The sequence below is a fragment of the Mauremys reevesii genome, linkage group 23 (genome assembly GCF_016161935.1).
Source record: "Mauremys reevesii isolate NIE-2019 linkage group 23, ASM1616193v1, whole genome shotgun sequence".
Classification (NCBI taxonomy): domain Eukaryota; kingdom Metazoa; phylum Chordata; order Testudines; family Geoemydidae; genus Mauremys; species Mauremys reevesii.
In genome coordinates, this window is record NC_052645.1 from 162,073 (window position 1) to 174,872 (window position 12,800).

Consider the following 12,800-nt stretch of genomic DNA (forward strand, 5'->3'; position numbering starts at 1 on the left):
CTTTAAGTTTTGTCTAATGGAAAGTCAGTCCTGTCTAGACTATCAGGTAAGCCAATTAAAGACCCAGACAGGCAAATGGTGGCTCCAGGTCAGAGCCCCAGACATCCAGCAGAAATGATGAGCTGCATGCCATTCTAGGGGGTGACCCTGCAACAACCCCACCTATTGCTTCCCTTCTCTCCCACCTCTCCTGGTCTACCGTTATCCCCCATTTGTGTGATGAAGTAATAAAGAATGCATGAATTTGAAACAACACTGACTTTATTGCCTCTGCAAGTAGAGCTCAAAGGGGGGAAGGGAGAGAAGCCTCCAGCTGCTATGATATTCCAGGCAGGACTGAATCTCCAGGAGACAAAGCTTAAAGAAGAGAATGACCTGGGAGTCATTCCCGTTTTTGCCCTGGCATCCCTGTCCGACCTCACTGAGGCCAGCCAGGAGCACTCGCGGGACGACGATGACAGATACCAGTCCTACTGTACCGTCTGCCGTCCGGAAGGGAAGGGAATGCTGCTGCACCGCGTCTGCCAGCAGAATCCAGTAGACATACGTTGACATTGAAAAAAGGCGAGCAATGATTTTTTTCCCTTTGCTTTCACGGGGGAGGGGGGGCAACGACATATACCCTGAACCACCCGTGACAATGTTTTTTACCCTTCAGGCTTTGGGAACTCAGCCAAGAATTCAAATGGTTTTTGGAGCGTGCGGGAACTGTGGGATAGCTACAGACCTCAGTTGCCCCTCCCTCCATGAGCATCCATTTCATTCTTTGGCCTTCTGGTACGCTTGTCTCAGCTCCTTAAGTTTCAGCACTGTGTTGAGTCCCTGCTGTGGCTTCTGTCCATCATGGCCTTGGAAATTTTTTCAAATGCTTTGGCATTTTGTCTTTTGTAACGGAGTTCTGATAGACCAGATTCATCTCCCCATACAGAGATCAGCTTCAGTATCTCCCGTACAGTCCCTGCTGGAGCTCTTTTTTGATTCTGGGACTGCATGGTCACCTGTGCTGATCAGTGCTCCATGCTGGGCAAACAGGAAATTAAATTCAAGCGTTCGCGGGGCTTTTCCAGTAAACCTGGCCAATGCATCTGAGTTCAGATTGCTGTCCAGAGCGGTCACAATGGTGCACTGTGGGATGGCGCCTGGAGGCCAATACCATTGAATTGTGGCCACACTAACCCTAATCCGACATGGCAATACCGATTTCAGTGCTACTCCCCTCGGCGGGGAGGAGTACAGATACCGGTATTAAGAGCCCTTTATATCAATTAAAGGGCTTCGTTGTGTGGATTGGTGCAGGGTTAATGCGATTTAACGCTGCTAAATTCGATATAAACTCGTAGTGTTGACCAGGCCAGAGAGAGCAGCAGGTTTCCCCTATTGTTTCCTGCTCTTGTTTTCTTGACTAGTTTCTCCTCTGCACCAAGTTGCTCTTTTGTATTGTGAGCCTGGCTAGCTCAGTTGGCAAAGCATCAGACTGTTAATCTGAGTGTCCAGGGTTCAAGTCCCTGGTCAGGTGATAAACTACTCCCCAAGATCTTACCCTGTCTTGCTGGAGTCCTCTTTGATGTTACTTTTTCTCTTCAGGATTTTCCCTTTCCTCAGAAGGCCCTTTTTGTGTGGGGGTTTGAAGGGGCAACTTCCTGACAGCCCCTCTGTCCTTGCAGCCTGGAGGAATAAAGGCCTCTGGGCATAGAGCATATTCCTCCCTTGCGCGCGCACGCACACACACGCACACACACACACACACACACAGACAAACACACAGAATATCCCTAAGGAATTAGAATCACCTGCTGCCTTCCCCTGTCCTGCTGGATCCCCAAATGAAGATGCTCTTCAGCCTAAACCCATGTCCCCGCTTTTCCCAGTGCCCCTCAATCCCAACCCACAGTCCCTCCTGTGCTCACTGCTCCTCACTCCCAACCAGAGCCTGCTCCTCTTCACCCTTCTCCTCAATCCCAATTTAAACAGCCACACTGGGCTGGACCAAAGGCCCACCTAGCTCTGTGTTTTGTCCTCTGTCAGTAGCCAATACCAGGTGCCCTAAAAGTTAAGCAACAAGGCACCACTGGGAGTTGAATCCAGGATCTTCTGTTTACAAGACAGGTGCTTTAGCCAGCTAAGCCATGGTGCCTGCCTGCGGGTAAAACACAGTGTCTGCCCACACCTGACTCCCTGCCATCCCCACCGGGGCCTGACAAGCTTTGCTCGTGTTTGGATTCTGCAAAGCAGAGGAGCAGATGAGGTTTTCCTTGCAAGCTGTGTGTGAGTGAATCTTTGGCCAGGTCTGCACTGCAAAGTTATTTCAGCATCATTATATTGCTCAGGTGTGTGAAAAACACACAACGCTCCCTCGGTTGGCAGCTTGTGGCTGGTGCACACACTGCAATGCCACGTCTGGTGACAAAACTGCCCTGTTTTGGTGACAAAATAAAACCACCTCGACGAGAGGCCTAGAGTTTTGTGCAGCAAACTTAAAGTGACAAATTTTCAGTGTAAATGCTGCTGGTCATTATATCACTATAACTGGCTTCTACCAGTATCCCATAATGCCTGCTGTGAACTTGCCTGCCCTGCAGTCCTGCTACAGAGGCTGGGCCCCTCCCCTTTCAGAGCCTTCCCATTTTTAAAAGCCCTGGGGTGTTGTTCCCCCCTGGTCAGGCACCCCTGGGGCCCTGCACTTCACACAGCTCTCCCTGATTTCAGCTGTTAGTGAGGGAGCCTCACTGCTAGCGCAGACTGGGCAGTTTCTTGCATGAGAGACACTGTCCCAAAGCAGGACTAAAGTTTGGGAATGGATTCATAGACTTAAGGTCAGAAGGGACCATTATGATCATCTAGTCTGACCTCCTGCACAATGCAGGCCACAGAATCTCACCCACCCACTCCTGTAACAAACCCCTAACCTATGTCTGAGTTATTGAAGGCCTCAAATCGCGGCTTAAAGACCTCAAGGTGCAGGGAATCCTCCAGCAAGTGACCCGAGCCCCATGCTGCAGAGGAAGGCAAATGTCCGAGAACAATTCTAAGGGGAAGGTGAACGCAGAGCAATGACACTGGCGATGCCCAGATGTCCAGTTGGGGCAGCGTGGAAATTAATAATGGGAAGATCATTTGCGAAATTAGTCGTCACTGACAAGATTTGTCTCTGTTCCTATTTCATGCTGTGGTGTTAGTTAGAGGAATCAGTACAGATTTTTACTATATTAATTAAACACTTAATTTTATTTACCCAAGTCAAAAACTTAGTGTCACTTATTTTTTCTCTGTCCTAGCAAGAATGAATTGAATTTTGTGACTTTCTGGAAAGTGCAGCGAGATTAAATGTGGGGAATTCAGTCTGTGTATTTGTGAGCTGATGTTTTCCTCTCACAGGTCAGTGCCTGCATTGAAATACCAAGAGGGATCTAAGGGCTGGTGTACGCTGGGCACTGAGCTGGCAGAGCGACGTCTCTCAGGGTGTGACTCACCCCCAAACCCATAGAGTTAAGGTGACCTAAGCCCGGGTTAGATAGTGCTAAAGAAAAGGAAGAATTGTTCTGTCCATGCAGCTATTACAGGGATGGGAAACTCCTCCAGTCACTGTCTACTCCAAAGTGCTATAGCAGTGCCACAGCAGAATTTTAAGTGTTGACAGAGTGAAAGTAGATCTGGCTCCAGTTTGCACTGTGGATGCTCAGGCACTAAGAGTAGAATAATAATAACAACAGTGCAGTGCTTGCGTAATTGGCAGGATTTGAATCTGCGCGGGGTGACCCCAATGGATTTCTAGTCCATCACCTTAACCACTCAGCCATAACTACTTGATGTATATGTATGTCATTACATGATGATTATGTTCTCACTGAATTGCCACTTCAAATTGCTCAGACCAGCTTCCCCAGCACACTCATGACTGCGCATCAGTGTAAGTGTGTCCTGGGCTGAACAGCGAGAATTCCTGCCCATTTCCCTTCCAGCTGCAGCAGGATGAGAGTGTGTTTGTGTGAATGACATTGCTGTAGATTGTTGTTCATTCCCCACTCTGACAATTCAGACAGTCCCTTTCCTAGTCAAATCTCCAGCACATCGTTCCAATAGCAGGTGGCAGGATTTCTCTGTGGCACTGAAATTTTTTCAGGGGGCTGGTGCGTGAACTCAGCCTTGCATTCCACCCTTGATGTTTCATGGACTAACAACAGCAGAAAGAAAGAGCCGAGCCAATATCTCCCTGGCAGGGATGCAGGTGCCAAGTCCCCTCTGTCTGACCATCGCCACTGCAGGAGAGAAGGGTTCACTGGAATCGAATGTCCTGGCTCAGACCAGAGACACAGGGAGGTTTCACTGTTCAAGGATCAGTGCAAAGGAAATTTTGTCTCTGTGTGAAACTGAGGTCAGAAATGAAACGTCCACATGGTGGCCCAATGCTCTAGGGAATGTGGGTGAAGGACTCGGGCTGAGAAATGATTTAACAGGGCTTTGTATCAATTTATTGCCCTGATTAAAATCTATGGCTAAAAGGCAGCAACTGTTGTTAGTACTTGTACCTGTGTAGGGACACCCCAGTGGGTGTCAAGTCCATTGTCTTCACAGGGGCAGTCGATTATTTTATCAAGGTACAAATTTCTTGGCCAAGGTATAGTCAAGGTCTAGACTCCAGAGAAAACAATACACTGCTGATAAGAGGAAGTACATAAAAAGATTTTGCAGCCACCATGGGCATAACTATGATGTGTCGTGTTTCACTCTCCTTTCCCTTTGGTGCCACCTCCTTTCCCTTTGGCCTTGTAGTTGACCAAGGGCAAAGCTGAACATCTCCTCAGATACCAGGGAGTGTTTATGTCCATTCCTGCGAGCTACACAGGGGTTTGATGTTGCTGCTTTCAGTCCTCCGGCTCTGCCGGGATAAGGAACAATTCAGGCTGTCACTGAACTGAAGGAGGAAGATCAGATTTTGACAGGCAGAGGGACGCCTCCTCTTAAAGGGGTTTGTCTGGCTGGCAGTCCTGGTTCCCAGGTCTCGCCCATGGGGCTCCAGCAGTTTTGGGACCAGGTCACTCCCTTGGCCCCACCTGCTGCCCCCAGGCGCTCCCCCCCCCCAGGGGCCCCGTCAGTGCAGCGGAGCTGAGCAGCATCTGCCTGCTCGCTCCAGTGGCTGCCGGCCCCTCCCCATGGCAGGGCAGGGTGGGTCTGTGCCTCCACGTGCTGCCCCCGCCCCGAGCCCCTGCAGCCAATGAGATGATGCAGGGGCGGTGTCTGGGGGCAGCAGCACACGGAGGCCCCCAGCCCACCCCGCCTTGGAGCCCCAGGTAGCGCCACACTCCTGACTCCTCCCAGAGCCTGCACCTCCCCTCCCCACATACCCCTTCCCACTCCCAAACTCCTTTCCAGAGCCTGATCCCCTACACACACCCCTGCCCCAACTCTCTCCCACAGCCTGCACCCTCTCCTCCATACCCCAGCCCCCAAACTCCCTCCCAGAGCCTGCACCCTCCCCTTCCCACATGCCCCGTCCTGCCTGCCCCCAGTCTCCCACCCAGAGCCTGCACCCCCACCCCTCTTCCTGTTCCCGCTACCCCCTGCCCCAGCCCAGAGCCTGCACCCAGCACCCAAACTCCATCCCAGAGCCTGCACCCCAGAACCCCTCCCCCACTGAAACTCCCTCCCAGAGCCCAACCTCTCACCCCTTCTGCATCCAAACTCCCCCCAGAGCCTGCACCCCAATCCCCAGCCCAGGGCCTGCACCCTAGACCTCCTCCCCCCTCCCAAACTCCCTCCCAGAGCCTTAGGCAGCTGAGTGGCAGCGTTTTGGGGGGGCGGGTTCTGGGTGGTATGAGTGATATTATTGGCCCACTGGGAGGACTGGAGGACTGGCCCTGGCCCTAAGGTAAATTGAGGTTGAGACCCTGCTTTAAGGGATTGGAGCAATGCTGGAGAGACTGACGGGCAGGGAGCTGGGGAGCTGTGTGTGCTCCAAGGAGAGTTGTTGTTGTGCTCTGGTGACACAGAGCGGGGGTGGGGAGTTTCTAAGCTGTGGTGTTTGTATAGAGATAAAGTTTACTAACCCCCAGGTTAAAAACTGTTCCTGCTCTGGGCTATACATGACACTCCTTGTTGAGAGTATAGATCAGCGGTTGAATGTTTCCCTGCAGGGTAATGGGTTCCTAATGCCCTCCCTGGTCAGAGCTCCAGCACCTTCTGTACTCGCACCATGAATGTGAAGAACTGAAGTCTTCTTCAACTAATGCAGATCTTATTAGTTTACTGTGATCCTTGCCTTTGCTTTTCCTTGTTGAGTTTTCCAATGTCTGGTGGCACCTATTTACATACTTTAAGTTGCTCAGCCTGCACCACATGCCATGAAAAATCAGCTTACGGCCAACCCCTGTTCTAGAGCATCCCAGCGTCCTCTTCTACACCATGCGCTTCCCGAAACTCTGCACAGGGCACTGACTCTCCCTCCTCTCTGGCCTTTGTCTCTTTTCCAGGCATTAGGAGGCCACCTGATCTCTTTGTTCTCCAACACCTTCAGTTGGCACCTTGCAGGAGAGTGGCCCAGGCCATCAGTTGCCTGGAGGCAGGGTGTCAGCCATTCTCTGTGCAGACGGCATCACACTGGCCCTCTAGGGCTCTACAACAATCACACCCCCTTATCCCACCATCTAGAGCCTTAAGAAATGCATTGGGGAAACTGAGGCACACAGACAGTATTCAGAAAAAACACCTGTATACGACCAGTTACATACTTTGAAGGGTGTAAAATAATCAAATATTGTGCTAAATACAATGATACTCCAAACTGACCATCAAATTTAAGTTGCATGTTTTTCCCCTCAGGTGAGGGTTCTGGGGTGGGGATGGGGATGAGAGGTTCACAGTGCAGGAGTGTGCTCGATGCTGGGAGTGCAGGCTTTGGGGTGGGGCAGGGCTGAGGATGAGGAACTTGGGGTGCAGACAGGCTGCCCCAGGGCTAGGGCCAGAGAGGACTCCCCATCACCACCACTGGCAGCAGCAAGCTCCAGGGGAGGGACCCCTCCTCTGCCCCTCTGCCCCCACAGCACACTCACTCTGCACCACAGTCACTGCACATGCTCGTAGGGCCCCTCTCAGGTCCAGAAAGCTCACTCACCTCCTCTATGATGGGTACTGGATGGGGGGGTTGCCATCACAGGTGGCCTTCCATGTTGCTGCCCCTCACCATAACTTCACTGTGGATGGGGGATGGGGCTGCCCCTTCCCCAGCATGGGGCAGGGGCAGGGGCGGAATCATAGGGTCAAACACTCACAGAAGCCCCAGCAGCTGCTAAGGTGAGTGAAGTCCGTCTCCTGGCCGGAAGTCCCCTTCGTGTCTCCTCCAGGTAGCGGGAGAGGAGGGCTGCCAAAAATGGCAGGGTCCCCTCCCTCCTGAGGTGCTACAGCAGCTAGCACTGCTCTTATGCTGTAGCCCTTAGGCGGCGGCAGCAGCAGCAGCAGCAGCAAGGGAGAGAGACGCGCGCTGCGCACTCTTTACGTTCAGGCAGGGAAGCTCCGGGGTGGAGGGGGGGAAGATGCCATTTCTGGGGGATTGTTCCCAAGCTGCAATACTTTGTGTTCAAACATCTACCAGCTTCCTTGGTGAAAAATAACACCAGGTTTCTTTGCAATATACAAGAAAGAAGGAGTTCTTCTTCGAGTGATTGCTCATATGCATTCCAGTTAGGTGTGCGCACGCCGTGTGCACGTTCGTCGGAAGATTTTTACCCAAGCAACACTCGGTGGGTCGGATGGGTGCCCCCTGGAGTGGCGCCGCTATAGCGCCAGATATATACCACTGCTGACCCACCCGCCCCTCAGTTCCTTCTTACTGCCCGTGTCGGTCGTTGGAACAGTGGAGCGCGGCTTAGCTGACCTCCACTTTCCTAGCTACTCGTAGTTTCTCTCGTTAATTCTTGTATCTATAGTTCAGATTTATATAGTTGTAGTTAACTTTATTCGTTTGTAGTATAGTTAGTGTATATAGTTCATACTATATATATGAATGGGTCACAACCTTAGCCCAACCGAAGGCACTGAAACAAACTCAAATGATGCTTCAGCTTCCTCCCTCAGCATCACAAGACCAACACAAAGAAAACTCCCGAGGAACGGAGCTCTGAGCATTGCCAGGTTGTGAGTTCCGTGCCCTCAGGAAGCAGCCAAAATGCTCGAACCCCCACCCGCTTCTCTTGGACCGCTGGCAACATGGTGTTTGCACAGGAGCCGCAAGCCCGTCTTTCCTGTCTTTGTCTATCCCGGCCCCTTCCCCCCAAATGCTTTCATCGGACGCTGGAGGGACCTAAGGACCTGCAGGTTCCCGCACCCACCTCCTAAAGCAAACAGTCCTTCCCTTCTCTGACATTCCTGGAGCCGCACATCCTTGGAAGAGTTTTACCCCAGGGGGTTCTGATTCCCTGCGAAAAGATGTGTCTGGCGGCCGGCGGGAACTGTCTTCTCTGCCCCCTCTTTGGGCGCTGAGAAGCTTTTTCTGAGAAACAGCACCTCCTCCTGCTCGGAGAATCCTAAATTCCACCCTCCCACCCAGGTTTCTCTGAGCAGCTGCTAGATGATTTTCCCACTTCTCTGGTCTAGACACCAGCATCTAACTAGCCTTGGAACGGGCCCTGTTTGCTAGCTGGAGAGCGAAGGAACCAGGAAAGAAGGCAAATGTCAGGAAACGAATCTCAGCACGCAAAGAAACTTCCTTCGCTCTTCTTTTGCACTGTCTGTGCCTTTACTACCCTTTGAGGCCTAGCCCGACTAGCTCAGTCGGTAGAGCATGAGACTCTTAATCTCAGGTTCATGGGTTCAAGCCCCACGTTGGGCGTTGCATCTTGCACTCTTTGACATCACTCTCTCCCTTAGAGTCTCAGAGCATAACGGAATCCACTCTTTGTCCTCTCAACCAGCTGAGGCGGTCTCGGACCTTTAGTACATCATGAAGACAAGACACATTGACAATTCCATGGTCCTAAGAGAGTTGAGTCTCTTCTAGCCCAGGCAAGAGAGGGAAAAAATAACCTTTCAGAAGCTGATTGCCCCCCTCCCCCTGAGCAGCCATCTAGAGCTTCTCTACTTATTTCTATATCTTCGCCAGCGCTCAGTAGTTGAGATAACTGCTTCTTTCTCAAATCCTCCACCAGCCCTCTTCATTGGGATGGAGATTGCTTAAGGCTGACGATTCCACCACATCTTATTCATCCCTCATACATTTCTGTAAGCCCATGGAGAGTAAAACAAGATAGCAACAAAACTGTTTTTTTTTTAAAAAAAAGACATGGCCTCAATGTATAACAATACTGGAAATTGTCTTAATATGTTTTCTGTTTCTTTTTCATATCAGTGCTAAAAATAGGAAGGGAACCGTAAGGAAACAAAGAGCTCAGAGCTTGTGTTAACCTCCTTTGAAGACGAACGAATGGCCTCAGTTGGACAGAAAGTAGGCCTAGAAAGTTATGCCCAACCCCCCCAACTGTCATCTCCCTGGTGGTCTAGTGGTTAGGATTTGGCGCTTTCCCCGCCAGGGCCCGGGTTCGATTCCCGGTCAGGGAGTTATCCTCTTCAACAAAAGTCTACCTTGCCTTCCTCGCTTGGAGTTCAACCAGAAGAATGCAACTTCCTGGCCTCCTTCAGAAACTCTTTAGAGGCCATGGGGAAAGCAAAGCTTCCAACTACTACAATATGGCTATCTGCCCCTTAAAGCCCAGCCTCTGCACCCTTTTACACAAATACACTTACTTGTGCAAACAATTTAGTTTTTCCTTCTTACCGAGCCTAACCTAAATTAGAACAACATTGCACTTTGACCCAAGATCTTTTTCTTTTCTTTTCACTTTTCTTGGTGAAACCAAACCAAACCAAACAATCATTTTGGGTCCACCAAAATATTTCACTAAATATAATATTCATCCAAAAACCTTTCACCCAGCGCTATATACAAGTCTTTGGAAGTAACACCCCGGAGAAAGATCATTAAGCTTTTCCATTCCTAAGATCTAGCCGCTGAAGGCTTCTGAGCATGGGCTATGGGCCTTTCACCTCTAGGCCAGTGGTTACCCTCTTGCTCAGGTGGCTACTGATGAAAGGCAACGTGGTTTAGTGGCAGATCCATTTCAGCCTCCCCCTTCCAATGTCTACAGGAGGGTGTTTGTTTCGCAGTGCATCTAAGAATCAAATCAATTCTCTTGAAACCTCAACCTGGAATCAAGGTGATTGTAGGTCAAGGAAGGAAGGTTTTGTTCATCCTGTTCTAGTAAATGCTCAAAGTTGCAATGCTTCTTGGAGCTTCCAGACACATTGGCCAGAATTTTCAGAAGGTCTCACACCCACCGCTAGGGCCAGATTTGCAGAAGAACTAGGCTCCCAGTTAGGCACTAAAATCTTTAGCCAGATTGTCAAAAAGGCTCAACCTATTTTTCCAAAAGATGAGTTATTTTGGAAAAAGCTTGTAAAGATTGTGGGTGCTGGTTACTTGTCTATGTGGCCCACACTGCTGGAGTTGGAGGTTCACCATTGTTTTCTCAGAATGCGGTGTCCGTAGTCTGCCTCAGTTCTGGTGTCCATCTTTTATTCTCATAATAAATCAGCAGGAGACTAAAACAACATCGGACTCACAGGGCTCCCAGAAACCTGCCAATTTGGCTCACGGTGAAGGTGTATACAAATCATCTGTGCTGTAGAAGGGCTCTGGGAGTTGAAAGAGTTGTGAATTTAACCCTCTAGCGAGATGGCCCTCTTCTGCTTCCCAAAGGCTTTGGCTGCAGTAACAGCCCTGGGAAAAGCCCTGGCCCTCCTCACCTGCCCTTGCCCAGCACAACGCCTTTTCGGGCCCACACAGCTCCTCACACAACACCCGCCTGGGACCTTACCCTCACCTACCAGCTCAGCAGCACCTTTTTTTCCTCTCAAAACCTCCTCTTGCCACCCTCCCCCTTCCACACTTCACACTCACCTCATCGCAAACTCACCCATGGCCCCTTTGGCTTCTCAAGCGCCTCTGGAGGGACGCAGCTTCCCAGGCACGCAGATCCTTCCCTTCAACGCACACTGGATGGACATTCGAAACACAGCCCTTTCCAGGAGGTAATGTGTTGCTTTTGGACCCTGACGCCCAGCAAGAAGTCCTGGTACTCTTTTTCTGACCAATGGACCCCACTGACTTGCCTTTACCAAGCAGAAACTAAGGACCGGCTGATGCCTCTCTTTGCAAACGGACGCCATCAGACTGAGCCAAGAGGCGTGCTGCAGGATAGCCCCTCCCCACCAAAAAGCAATGCCGTGACCCGGATTCAAACCTAGGCTGCTGCAGCCAGAGCGCAGAACACTAACCACTATACGATCATGGCCAGGCACTGACAGTGCAGGCAGCAACCCAGTGGAAAATGCTCAGCTCTGTGCTCTTGGGGCAGCCACCTACCTCACCAGCATCACAGGTATTTCTCAAGTCTCCCCATTACAGTCACAGGTAAAATGCTGAGCAAAGGAAAAAAGACAGGAAGCCAATCCCATGCCTGTCCCTTTTTCTGTCTTCCTCCACCCCTGGACCAAGTCCCTCCCCCTTTGTCTGGGCCATTGTCCTCATGCCCCTCGCCAGCCTATTTCCCTTTGCATTTTTCCGTGGAGAGGAATGTTTATGAGTTTGTACCCAATTTTTTAAGGCTTTGCTTTGGCAAGGCTGTTGCCTGCTGTGAGAAAAACAGAAGGGGGCTACCTGAACTGGTGTCACTGGCTGAAGCTTATCTATAGTATATGAAAAAAGCTCAGAGCTCTGAAAATGGTTTATTTACTTTAAGATTCTCATGTTAGTGAGATTGTTTCCTAGCTAGCAGGGGACTGTTTTGTGATGTGCATTCTACTGGCTCTTTGGTTTTGTATGTTTTGGGAGGAACGGTGGAGGAGAGTATCACGGTTGAAGAGCAGCAAAGAAATGCGTTGTTGTTTGTGTTAACGTTTGGTTTTTCCTAAGAGTGTCTGGTTTGGAGTCATTTGTAACTCTTCGGTTAGTTATTGGTAACGGCTTCTTATTGGGCCCCTGAGTTGAAAAGCTGCTCTTGCAGATTTTAGTTTGTCATTGTTGGAAGGTCAGTTCAAGAGCTGCTTTCTTAGTCTAGTCCGTGAGGGCTCTTCCGCCGCCCTCCTTAATATACCTTCCAGAAGGTGATTGCATGGTTTCCCTCGTCTTCCCACAGGAGAGAAATTGTCCATCCCTTTCCTGTGGGGAAAACACCAGTGTTTTAACTTAGGAAACGGTCAACGTTTTGCCCAGATGAGTGCTAGTTCATAGGCGCAGAAGAAGAGGAAGGCTGTGGCCCTTTGAGTCAGATTCCTAGCGTTTCAGGCCAGAAGGAACCAGCCGATCACCTCAGAGGGACTAAGGGGCACCAATGCCCCAAATGGCAAGGAATTGCTTTGATGCAATTGACTGTCTGTTTGAGCTAGTTCTGTGGGAAGGAGCAGAAAAGAGCCTCGGGGCTGTGGAATAGCGCCTGCATAGGCTTTCTTTACCCTGTTTTGCTGTAAGAGTTAACCGTGAGAGATTGGTAGTCCAGGTCAGTGGGTGGCTTTATGGAAATTAGGAGTATAGAGGGGAAACTAGGGAGAGGAAGGCGTCTGCAAGACTTGTCTGTCTTTGAACAGAATTGTGTGTTAAGGGTTCTTGCTTCGAAGTCTTCCACTGGAGTCATTTTGGGGAAGTGATTCTCAGGTAGAGTTCCCGAGTTGTGGTGGTTGTTGCGGTTCTGGGAGCTCGTCCTGGTGAGGTTGAAATGGGTGGGCGCAGGGGTGTGCGTGCATAGCAGAATGTGAGT

General features: G+C 50.5%; 3 non-coding genes across 3 annotated transcripts; all 3 read left to right on the forward strand.

Moving 5' to 3' along the window:
• The first annotated feature begins 1,443 nt into the window (after nucleotides 1-1,443).
• On the forward strand, nucleotides 1,444-1,516 carry TRNAN-GUU. The gene has a single exon. It is a non-coding gene; the product is annotated as a tRNA-Asn (tRNA).
• Nucleotides 1,517-8,748: 7,232 nt separating this feature from the next.
• On the forward strand, nucleotides 8,749-8,821 carry TRNAK-CUU. Its single transcript has one exon. It is a non-coding gene; the product is annotated as a tRNA-Lys (tRNA).
• Nucleotides 8,822-9,474: 653 nt separating this feature from the next.
• Nucleotides 9,475-9,546, forward strand: TRNAE-UUC. Its single transcript has one exon. It is a non-coding gene; the product is annotated as a tRNA-Glu (tRNA).
• Nucleotides 9,547-12,800: the final 3,254 nt, after the last annotated feature.